Source organism: Parasteatoda tepidariorum, chromosome 8 (genome assembly GCF_043381705.1).
Source record: "Parasteatoda tepidariorum isolate YZ-2023 chromosome 8, CAS_Ptep_4.0, whole genome shotgun sequence".
Lineage (NCBI taxonomy): Eukaryota > Metazoa > Arthropoda > Arachnida > Araneae > Theridiidae > Parasteatoda > Parasteatoda tepidariorum.
Genome location: NC_092211.1, coordinates 85729779 through 85741383, shown reverse-complemented (window position 1 = coordinate 85741383; position 11605 = coordinate 85729779). Strand labels below are relative to the sequence as shown.

The following is an 11605-nucleotide window of genomic DNA, read 5'->3' as shown; positions in this document are numbered from 1 at the left end:
AAATAGCTAGTTTTAAACATTCTACTTTTCTTGAAACAATCCATTGAAAAGATAACTCATTAGCTCCAGACGTTACCTGAACAAAAACTAAATTTCCGGACTGAACTTTCTCCTAATAGTATTTTTTTAAATCGTAATATGATTTTTCCTTTCTATTGATATCGTAATATGATTTTTCCGTATCTTGCATCTTGTCAATTGCAATTTCCTGACATCGTTTTAAACATTATTTCATACAAAACAACAAAGTTTCAGGGTTACGTAGATTTTTTCAGAATAGTAACTCCGTGGAAGAAAGGGGAATCATTTATTTTCATATATTATAGTTCTCAAAGAGAAAAATTGTAGAAACGTATCTCAGTCAGAAAGATATTCGAAACAAAGTACCTTTAAGATCTGATTGATAGGTTTATGAAAACTTTTTATGAAGTTAGACTGTGGGTGATGTACAGAACTGGCAAACTTTTATGCCGAATTGATCCAAACACTCGGCTGTTACCATTTTCATAAAAGAAATTCCTTGATCCCATTGAGCTTCTCATGGGTAAAAAATTTTACAAAAAATATTAGGTAGGTACTTCATTTACGTCGCACTAGAGCTGCGCAATGGACTATCGTCAACGGTCAGGGAAACATCCCTGAGGATGATCCAAATATATGCCATTACAATTTTGATCCTCTGCAGAGGGGATGGCCCTCACGCTTTGGTTGCCTGACGACCTGCACGTGAAGTCAAGTACTTTACGGTAGAACAGTTAACGAGAACCGATACTGCTCACCCTCGGTCCCAACGCAGCCTGATCAAAGTGGTAGCCCACCAGCTTACTGACCGCAGCTAGTGATACTTCACTACTGGGAACCGTGTCTTTACGATCAGTCTGTTGCAGGATCCAGCATAATATAAAGAGGGACATCAATCACTGACGCAAATACCGATCACACTGGGATTGCCTCTGGATATTTTGACACCATACAAAGGGCAGTAATCAAGTATTTTCTACTTGGCATGATTAGTAGAGGACCAACTGCAACAGCTTTTAGTTTTGAGAATATTTGCTGTATGATAGGCACAATTTTTAAAAGAGCCTTTGTATATAATTTGATGTCCCCGATCTTTAACAACTATCGCAGTTCCGCATCTCTTTATAGCATTAAGGCCAAAAGCAATATTGTGCCTACCTGTCTTTAGATTTGATTACGCCAAGGTGTCCGGAGGTACTTTCATGGCATAACTTTTAAATTTGGCTTCCAAATTCCTCAAGTATAACTGGAAGCATTTTTTAGGCAATAATTGCTGGTTTTGGGGCTCTACCACCCCTTAAAGTTTGTGCCATGATTTTAGAACTACCCTGCCTACGTTATAACTCTTAATAAGTCACAAGAATATTGCTTCGCCCAAAAACAAGCTTAAAAAGATAATTTTACTGCAAGCTTTTTTTTCTAGCTTAGGTACAGCTGTAATTCCGTAAGCAAATAATGTTACGTCAAAAGAGTATGATACGCATTAAATTTAAATATCAGCGATGTGCTTAATCCAAAATTTTTGTTCCATGTAAAACCGCATAAAAGAATTTAGAACTCAAATTTATTCATCGAATCCTCTAAAATATCACATAAATATATGTTATCTCGATAATAAGTTCGATTACTTTTACTTAAAAACTTTTGCTAAGAACATTCACGGGGTTCTTTTATTTGCGTAATCCATGTAGAAATCTTTTTCATTCTCAAGGAACGCTTTATCATTAATGTATCATCAAACGGTAATTATTCAATTTTCAAAACAGATAATAAAAATCCGTCATCATAAAGTGATAGATTTAACGTCGAAACATTATCAGTTTAAAACTAATCGAAACAAATTAGGAGATTGAACAGAGTTTCAGCGAACGCTGCTTTAACAAGGCTTATGCCTGTCTAGTAATAAACGAAATCTTTTTCAAAAGGGGGTTTTAAGAGAATGTTCTATAGCATAATAACTGCCAATCACAGAGCTCTTCTCTCTCTCTTTCAGAGTACAATTAAGTGAGGTATTTTTCACCAAATCCTTATTTCCTGAGCATCAGGAACAAATCAGAGAAAAAGGAAGAAGCTGTTCCCTCATCTTGTCTAAAGTAATTGGTGTCAGTTTAATCACCTATTAAGTACGCTTCATCGTTTTCTAATGGGATTTCAGTAAAATATGGTCTTCATTCTCTCAAGGCTATACTTTGGTCCGATGTTTCTATTGCTTCAAGTTAGAGTGTTAAAATTTTGTTTTTAATTCTTTATGCGTTGTTAGTTATTTCATTTAAATTTGTGTTTTTGAATGCAAGCGAACTGTGTCGTATCTTGTGTTCATAACTTTAACATTTCACGTTAAGTTTTAGTTTATAATTTTGTAAGGGACTTCACTTAAATTTGTGCTCATGAATACAAAAAATTCTGGTTTCTATTAGCTTAAAATTGCTTTCCCAGTATTTGTTGGTGACTCCTCATGCGTTGTTGATGATTTTATTTAAATTTAGGTATTAGGTATCTGATTACTAAGGTAACTGTCGAATGTCTTAACATTTAAGGACACAAATCAAATTCTCGGTATTTCAGAATACATTTATTTGTATTGATAGGATTGTATTGATTTGTATTGGTTTTACGTTTCCATTTTCAAACTAAGTGAAGTTACAAAACTGCTAACTTTGCGCACTAGTGTAAAACTAAAGACTATACATGTCTAAAGCGAGGTTACCCATTCTTCATAACTATTATTCTTCAAGAAGGTGACAGACTTTTAATTTCTATATCATGTTATTACCGTGCACAAATGTTGCCCTAAAATAACATGATTACTGAAATCTTAGATCAGACGTTTTCAAAGTGTTTTTAGTAATTAAGTAATTTTAAAACATACAACTTTTCCGGTAATTTTATCTAATGAAAATTCTTTTCTCACGAAAATACAAAGTTCATTCAGTGACTTGCCTGGTAACAAAAACATTCTAGCCCGGTAGTGGGCGCTGCTGATTATGATAGGATCCGCAGATATTTTTAATTTCAGATTTGTTAAAGGAAAAACGTCTGAGACGGAACGGTTAAATATTTCTATGAGAAAAAAATAAAAAAGAGTAAAAGAAGCCTCCTTGATGAAAGAAAAGGGATAAGCCCATGCTGGGCCCAGCTGATTCATCTCATTGGAAACGTTCGGTTCCTAATGAGATAACCCAGGTTTGAGTCCCTACAGTGGTATCGCTTCACGCTCGCATACCACAGATCCAGGATTCGATCATCGGGCCGAGCAAGGTTGACTCAACCATTCATCCCTTCAGTAGGTCGATAAAATGAGTATCAAGCGTGCTTGGGGGCTAAACACTGAGGTTTTCGCGTTCAGTTGATTACCTAACCCAGTGTTTCTTAACCTTTTTGGTATAATGGACCCCTTTTAAAAAATTTTAAGAAGTCACGGACCACCCCGTGAAAAAAATTATTGCAAAAAACATCAATTATTAGAAAAAATTTAATTTTATTATTTTAATACTAGTATACAAAATTTTTAAAATTTAAATTTTTAATGTGAAGGTTGCTGCTGCTTTTCCGAATTAATAAATTGGATTGGGGGATGGTATTCGACAAAGCAACGCGCAAATCATGTTCAACATTCAATCGATTTTGATATTTTGATTTTATTGTCACAAGTGTGGAAAATCCCGCTTCACAAAGATTCACTGTAGTAAATGGAATTATAGCTGCCATAGCTCGCTTTACAAGCAATGGGTAGGCTTCCAAACATTTTAAAAATTAGGAGTAGTCAGCGGATCCCCAAAATATGACTCATGGACCCCTTAGGGTTCCATGAACCGGTTCTAGGAAAAAAAGGTACCGGAAAAAAAAGGTACGGAAAAAAAGGTACCTGGAAAAAAAGGTTCCGGAAAAAAAGGTACGGGAAAAAAGGTCCCCGGAAAAAAAGGTCCCGGTGAAAAAGGTACCTGTGTAGGGAAAATTCTGTAGGGGAAAATATTTGAAATGAGAAGATTAGATTGAAGCGCATTTTGCTGTTCCGTGCATGTTTTTTTTTTCGTGTCGCGCATTTTTAACTAATTAAAAAGGACCAATACTTTCACCTCCAATCACGAATAAACATCCAACACATAAATTCTCCCAACTTCCCCGATTGGCTACTTTAAGCCTCACATTAGCAACTTCTTCACAAAATATAATTTAAAATAGAAAATAACACATTTTTCACTTAAAAAAATTAACAAAAAAAAAGTAAAACATTATTGAAAAATTTAAATAGTATCTTCCCGCTTTAAAAAATAATCAAAGAAGAATAAATAAATGAAATAAAATTTTAAAAAAAAAGCGTAATACAACCAGCCCATAAGTCCCCCCCCCTTACCCTTCTCCTTACCTCAATGATCTAATCTGAATTATTACAGATAAAAAGAATATTCATTGAAACAGCGAGAAGCATTCATGCTGCCCAGAAAGCGAGAGGGGAAATATCCCTTCAGATTTTCCCTATGAAGGTACCTTTTTTACCGGGACCTTTTTTTCCGGGACCTTTTTTTTCCAGGGACCTTTTTTTCCGTACCTTTTTTTCCGGGACCTTTTTTTCCGTTTACCCCATGAACCACAGGTAAAGAAACCCTGACCTAACCGGAACATCTGCTCCTGCACCCCAGAGCCCAGGGTCAAGAAAACAGAGATTGGCACAGTAGACTTCGCCTTTTCTATGGGCTGAGTAAAGTTTAGTTTAGTATTATTTTTTAAAAATTCTAAACTAATTTTTTAACTAGTTGACAATCAAAAGATTGAATAATTTTTTTTAAACTAATTTAAAAATTAAAAAAAAAATTTCGTGGTTTTAAGCTGCACTAGATCTTATATGATTTTTTTCAATGTATTATAATATGAAATTCCAACTATAATAATCTAAATTTTTTACGACATGAATTGTTATTTATTTACCTTACAAATGCAAATATTGCTTTAAGCATGTTAGATTAATCCCAATCAATAGTCCTTAAACTACTGCGTTGAGATAGATAAGAAATCGGAGTTTATGAAGATTGATCTATTGGGTAAGTATTTTTTGGAACTAGGATTACTTGTTACAATTATTACAGCCTAACCATTTAAAAATTATTAAAAATTACTGGTTTTAATCACGTTCCAAACTAGAAATCCAATGAAAAATTGTGAAAGCACGAAATAGGTAATGAATTGGATACAATTGAAAAACTACATTTTTCTAGTTTTATTGGTTATTTCGAATATTGCGATCTACTTACAATTATACAAAAAACTATAAACAGGAGTCTGCGCTAACTCTGCATTAAAAATTAGTGTTTAACAAGATACATAGAGCAGTTTTAAAAAATCTACATATTTTCAATTTAATTTAGATTTATTCACCTATTTCAAACAAGGGTGAGTTATAGTATTTTCCGAACCTATTTTAAGAGACACTATTTCCATTTACTCCTCTTAATATCTCACTTCAGAGTCATTTAAAGTGGAAAGTGCCTTACGTCGTAAATCCTTCACTTCATGGCTCCAACACGTTTACCAGACTTAATTAACGTTCTATAACGCATCTCATTAGACATGCCCCGTTACGCATCAAAAGCTGACCTCACTTTCTAGCTGCTTAACAAGTTCCTTGCGTTTATTTCAGCTTACGTGTTTAATTTTTGAATTTATAAAAATACACAAGCTTTTATATTTCTATTGCACACTATTAAACTTTAGTAATTGAGTTTCTCAAAACCGAAGGCTGTAAAGTAGGGTAATACCGGGTATTTAAAATTCCAAGACTCGATATGGAGCTAAACTGTTCGGTCTAGGAAACTGTCAGATTCAATAGAGATATTAATTGTTTAGTTGTGTGCAATACACAACTAAACAACTAACAACTAAACAATACACAACTAAACAATAGTAATTCAGAATGAATATAATTGTAAACAGCTCTAACTACTTGATGCTATAACTATTTGATGAAATAATTTATCGATAAGATTAACATAGAATGTAGTTGGAACTTCAAAATGTCTTTACGTAAGGCGCAGGCGCAGTGAAGCGGAATCTTGCGCATGCGCGAATTAATTAGTAAAAGAAAATGGTGAGTCCTATGCAGAAAGCATTCTGCGTGTTAGAATTTAAGAATTGTCATTTTGGTATCAAAGTGCAGAGAAGATTTCGTCAGCGTTACAATCAAGAGCCTCCAAATGGGAACAACACACGCAGATGGTATAGGATGTTTGAAGAAACGGGATGTTTGTGCATTTGTAATGTGTTTGAGTCGGTGAATGCACAAATGGACTACCGCCAAGATGTTGTCCGTTTGACCAAGGGAAGTCACATAGAAAATCTGTGACGCATGTATAAAAATTTTTGAAGTTCCTTCTACATTCTACGTAAATTTTATCGATAAATTCTACCAGTCATACCAGCCGGTCTTACACCACTGGGTAAAACCATTAACTCTTTGGAAATTTTGGAAAAACTAAGAAATTCAGTGAAAAAATAACAAGCAATTTATATTGTAAAACAATTTAAGAAAATTATGTATGTAATGTTCCTTGGATGTAGTGAAGGCCGTACTAAAGTGGGGGTTGAAAAGGACAAATGTCCCAGGGACCAAGTCTGTTGAAGGCCTGACCAAAATTTCTTACAAAAACATATAGTATTGTGGGGAGAGTAGTTGGTAGTTACACCACAGTATATATGAAGTTTTTTTTTTAAATGACAGAAAACTTCTCAATATTTATATAAACAGCCGCGATTGCTCAGGGGACAGAGAGTTCGCTTTCCAATGAGGTGAGCCGGGTCGAATCCCAGCGATGGCTGAAAGATACGAATCCGCATCTGGCTTGCACCGACCACAGTGCTGACGTGAAATATCCTCAGTGGTAGGCGGATCATGGGTTAGAGTCCCTTTGCCGTTAGGCCAACCGTGGGAAATTCTAGTGGTCTTCCCCTCCATGTAACGCAAATGAGAGTAAGTTCCATCAAAAATTCCACCACGAAGGCGAATTTCTCCCAATACTTGATCCAGGAGTTCCCTTGTCCTCTGGAGTGGGTTCAAAATTACAAGGTTACAGAGTTGAATATTAGTTAAACGACTGCTACAAAAGTAAAAAATCTTTATGAAAACAACAATTTTGTATAAAGGGTTTTAAATTTTTTTTACCAAACATGAAAGCATGGCTTTTTGTGTTGTGAGGAAGAGGCTCGTAATAAATTTTGCCCTGGGGCCCGTAAAACCTTTGTTCAACCTTGGTAGTAGCTATTTTCTTCCTCCGCTGAACTACAGCTTTCGTGAGCCCAGCAAACAATCCGATCAAGGGGGTGGTGGCAAATCCGGATAGTACACGATCTTACTACGCCAGCCTAGATCATCAAAACGAAACAGAAGAGTGCTGCTATGGAGTTATATCCTAATTGTTTGTTAGGGTATGAATCTTTAGTAAACGTATAATAAACTGGATTGAAAATAATTTTTAAAACGGTAACTATATAATAAACTGTTAGAAAACAAAATTAATTTTCACACAATCGTGGTACCCAGTTTTACCGCAATCTTCCTATATCTGTTAAGACAGTTTTTTTACCCATGAAATAACACTCTTTTGCGGATATTTTGCAGTGCTCATAACTGCTTTGAGTTTGCAACAGTTTTTCACGATTGTTAGGTCAAGATGCGCCTATCTTATGACAGCGCCCTCTATGATAGTTCCTCAAACGTCAGTAGGAAGAAAGGTCACACTTTTATGAAAACGGAAAGCGTTTATTATTTTATTTTTTAATATTTAAAAAAAATTAACCTCAACGATGCATTATCTGGTTTAATAAAAAATTGCAAATATTTCTAATTATTCTTCATTCTACGAATAATTATTCTACCATAAGTCATAATAAGATAAACAAATTATAAATTATACTGCCAGGGGGCTAATAATTTCAGTTACACATACATGGACCTCAGTTTTTAACTAAGTAAAAGAATATAAATATTTCGAATGTTAAATTGCATTAAAGTAGTTTTTATTATATTATGGTTTATTTAAGTACACTGATAAATAGATTTAACAATTATTGAAGGGTTTTGCTATTGCAAGGAGGTTTGCTATTTGTGACTGCGTCATCGTCCTCCTTGCGTTGTTGCTTCTCAGTCTCATTTACACACAACTGGTTTCTGCACACACTCGACTGCTAATAACAACACAAAAGTGATCTCACACACAACCATGATCTTAATACAGCTCTCATGGCTATTGTGGAGTAACTACCACTACGAAAATTAAACATCAATTCACTAGTGTATAAGACATGCCAATTTGACTCAATCTGGAGGTACCTTTTGATAGATAAAAGTTGGCATTGTCTAAAGGGTTTTTCCCCACAGCTGTATATCTTTATGTAATGTTGGTATAATTTACACTACAAAGACAAAGCTACATGCACGCTGTTTAATAGCTGTTTTCTGCTTAAGTCTACGTTCGAACTAAAAGCGTGGAATGCGAATTTAAAAAGATGAAATTTAGAAAGGAATCGTGTGATCTTACAACAATTGGTTCATTCAATAAAAAACAATTTATTGGCTTTTAACATTATGGTTGTCTAATTGCACTAGTTTCATAAGAAACTAGATATATTTTCGCCATTTTAAAATTATAAATTATATTTATTTTAACTGTACAATTTAGTTAAAAAAAAGTTGAATAAGCAATCGAAGTTCAATATATATATTTTTTTATAAAGTATTAATAATAGTAAAAAGAAGCTGCATCCATAATCGCTGAATGCATCAAAATCTATAATATACCAAATTTTTTTGACTCGTTGAGCGAAACATTTTGAATCGTATACCAAAGCTTTAAAAAGATAGTCTATGTCCATTGTAAATGTTTGTTTTAATTTTGTGGTGGAAGTTAAAATGATATTCCACTACCGTAGCGTTTTTAACTTACGGATATTTGCAAAAATTCTTATTTTCACTTACGTAAGTTTGATATTTTTTCACGGGCGCATGCGCATTTCCCCAGAGTTGACGCATGCGCAATTACTTGAAATCTTACGTACGGGAGAGTACGGAAGCTAATGTAAACTTGCGAAATCTCCCTATTACTTGAAATTAATTTTTGAAGATTTCAAGAATTTTCATTTTAATTTGTCAGAATCACCACGAGCTAAACTATTATGAAGTATTTAGTAGCAACGAATATTAAATTATTAACCTGAAAAATATAGAGACTGGACTGTGGATAGAACTAAGAGACAGATATAAAACAAAAACTCAATCAGAATTTTAATCACATTTAATAACTTGTACAAATATACTGCCTGCGATTACCCAACATCGGAATGTCACTCATCATCATCGAAATGTCATCGGAATATTTATCATTATTAAATGATTCCATAAAAATGAATTCGCATAGATGCAGAATTCTTCACAAGACGCAGTCAGCTATGATGGTTCAGCTCACCGAGCGACGTCAGTTCTTCTTCCTGAACATTTATCGATTATGGAAAGAAAAAAAAGATTAAAAAAATATTTACAAAAAAGATAAGAAAAGAATAAAATCACCACCTTTCTCATCAGGGAAAAGCGACAAAAATGGATGCCAATCCATTTCACCAGTTTCTTAAAATTCTCATTTGCAACAAACCTATTCTGTAGAAAGTAAGAGAATTCGGTCCAGTACTGTGTTCGTAAAAAAGTCTGTTGACAGTAAGAAATACAGAGTTTTTCAATAAAGTGGTTATAGGAAAGTGAGTGGTGACTTGGAGGAAATTTTGAGCACAACATAAGGCTTAGAAATTGCTCAGCAACCCATGTCCGGAAGTGTCAACATACGCCAATAGAGACGCTTCCCTATTTAGAATTAGCTGCTCATGTACAAATAGAACGGTACTTGCATTTATCCAAAATATCTTCATTCTGCATTTTTTTAAAAAAAAAATAATTTGTAAATGTTGGCATTCAAACACAGAAATAGTTATTTGACGTAATTCTATGATTTGACGGCAAAACTTGTCAAGTTCGATATGTTGGTCAACAGATCATTAAATCACAACAAAATGGCCATTTCAATACGCATTTTTGATTCTAAATAGAAAATGTAGAATTACCGTAAAAGTAAGATAATTTTTGTAAAAGAACATTTCAAATGTGCACAACTAACGGTGACATTTCCGGAAATGGGTGGCTATGCAATCCTCAAAATTTATTCTGCAACACCCGCATTTCAAATTTGTATATTTGAATAACTTTGTATAACCAATCAAGAAAAACTTAAAGTATATTTCCTAAATTCAAAATAAAATATTTCAGAATTGAAAAATATTTTGAGTTTTTAGTCTCAGGTACATACTATTTAATTTTATTATTCAAGTTTTTAGAAATAACAGAAGAAAAGTGTAATTCAATTAACCGCAAAATAAATTGAAAAGTTGTTGAATCTTATAAATTAATCAAACATGTAAAGTCAGTTCTTTAAAAAAAGTGGCGGAGTTATTAAACGATAAATTTTCACTCATCCTTATGAAATTAGCTTCTAATGAACTTGACAGCCTTCAACTAAATTAGGTCTCAGGATATTCTTTTTTTATAAATTAATTTCTCCTGGTGGCATTTTTGCCCCAACCCCTCTACAATTTTTTTTAAAATTTTCATTCTCAGAATATTATTCATCGAATATATCTTTTGAAAGTTTTATTTTTTTCCCCTTCTGTGTTTTCTTTTCTTTATTTGCTTAAAAAGATGAGTGCGCTGCCTATTTAAATGTAAGAAATAATATGTTAGGCATGAGAGGTCAAGTTCATTTTTAATTTAGTTTTAAAAATTAATTTAAGTTTGTCATTGTATTCATCATTATAATTGTTATTTTTCCCTATACAGTATTTTCAACAAAAACAAACATCACATTGTTAGCCAAATTAATATTAATAGTAATTTTATGCGAAAAATTGTGTTGATATGTTAATGGAAGCGAAATGAACAATTACCTGGATTTAAAAAAAAAATTCAACCACACTTGAAAAAATAAAAAGCTTAAGAAATACGTATTGTGCGATTTCAATAGTTTTTAAAACTAATTTAAGTGTTTTATTGAATTTAATATTAATCTCTGCTATTTTTACTTAAAATACATTATTTTTCAACAAAACAAAGATCAAATTGTTAATAAACTGAAGATTTATAGTAATTTCATGCAAAACGTTTTGACAGTATACTACTGATAACGAATTGAACAATTACCTGGGTTTAAAAAAAAAAATCAAACTTGAAAAAATAATAAGCCTAAGGAATACGTATTGCGTGATTCTATAAGAAGTTTACTCGTCAACGAGAAATAAATCATTAAAACATCTCACAAAGTAAACGGCTTTTATTTTTCGTGTATAAAGATTCTTTTATATAAATGTTAAATTTTATCTCATGACATCTCTTTCTCTCTTTGTTACTTTCAACATCAACTCAAGTGTGAGCTTATAAGATAAAGAACTCGAGAGGGATAAATAAATTTTCCTACAACAATGGATTATTTAAGATCTTGAAATTTCAATACGTTTTGAAAAAATTGCAGTTTCTTAAAATCCTAGAATACAAATAAAA

The 11605-nt window shown here is 33.0% G+C and overlaps 1 long non-coding RNA gene across 1 annotated transcript; it reads right to left on the bottom strand.

The window, feature by feature from the left end:
* Positions 1–9268: 9268 nt before the first annotated feature.
* Positions 9269–10990, bottom strand: LOC139426336 (uncharacterized). Its single transcript, XR_011637582.1, has 2 exons — positions 9578–10990; positions 9269–9495 (listed from the first exon to the last, which is right to left on the bottom strand). It is a non-coding gene; the product is annotated as an uncharacterized lncRNA (long non-coding RNA).
* Between the last annotated feature and the right edge of the window lie 615 nt (positions 10991–11605).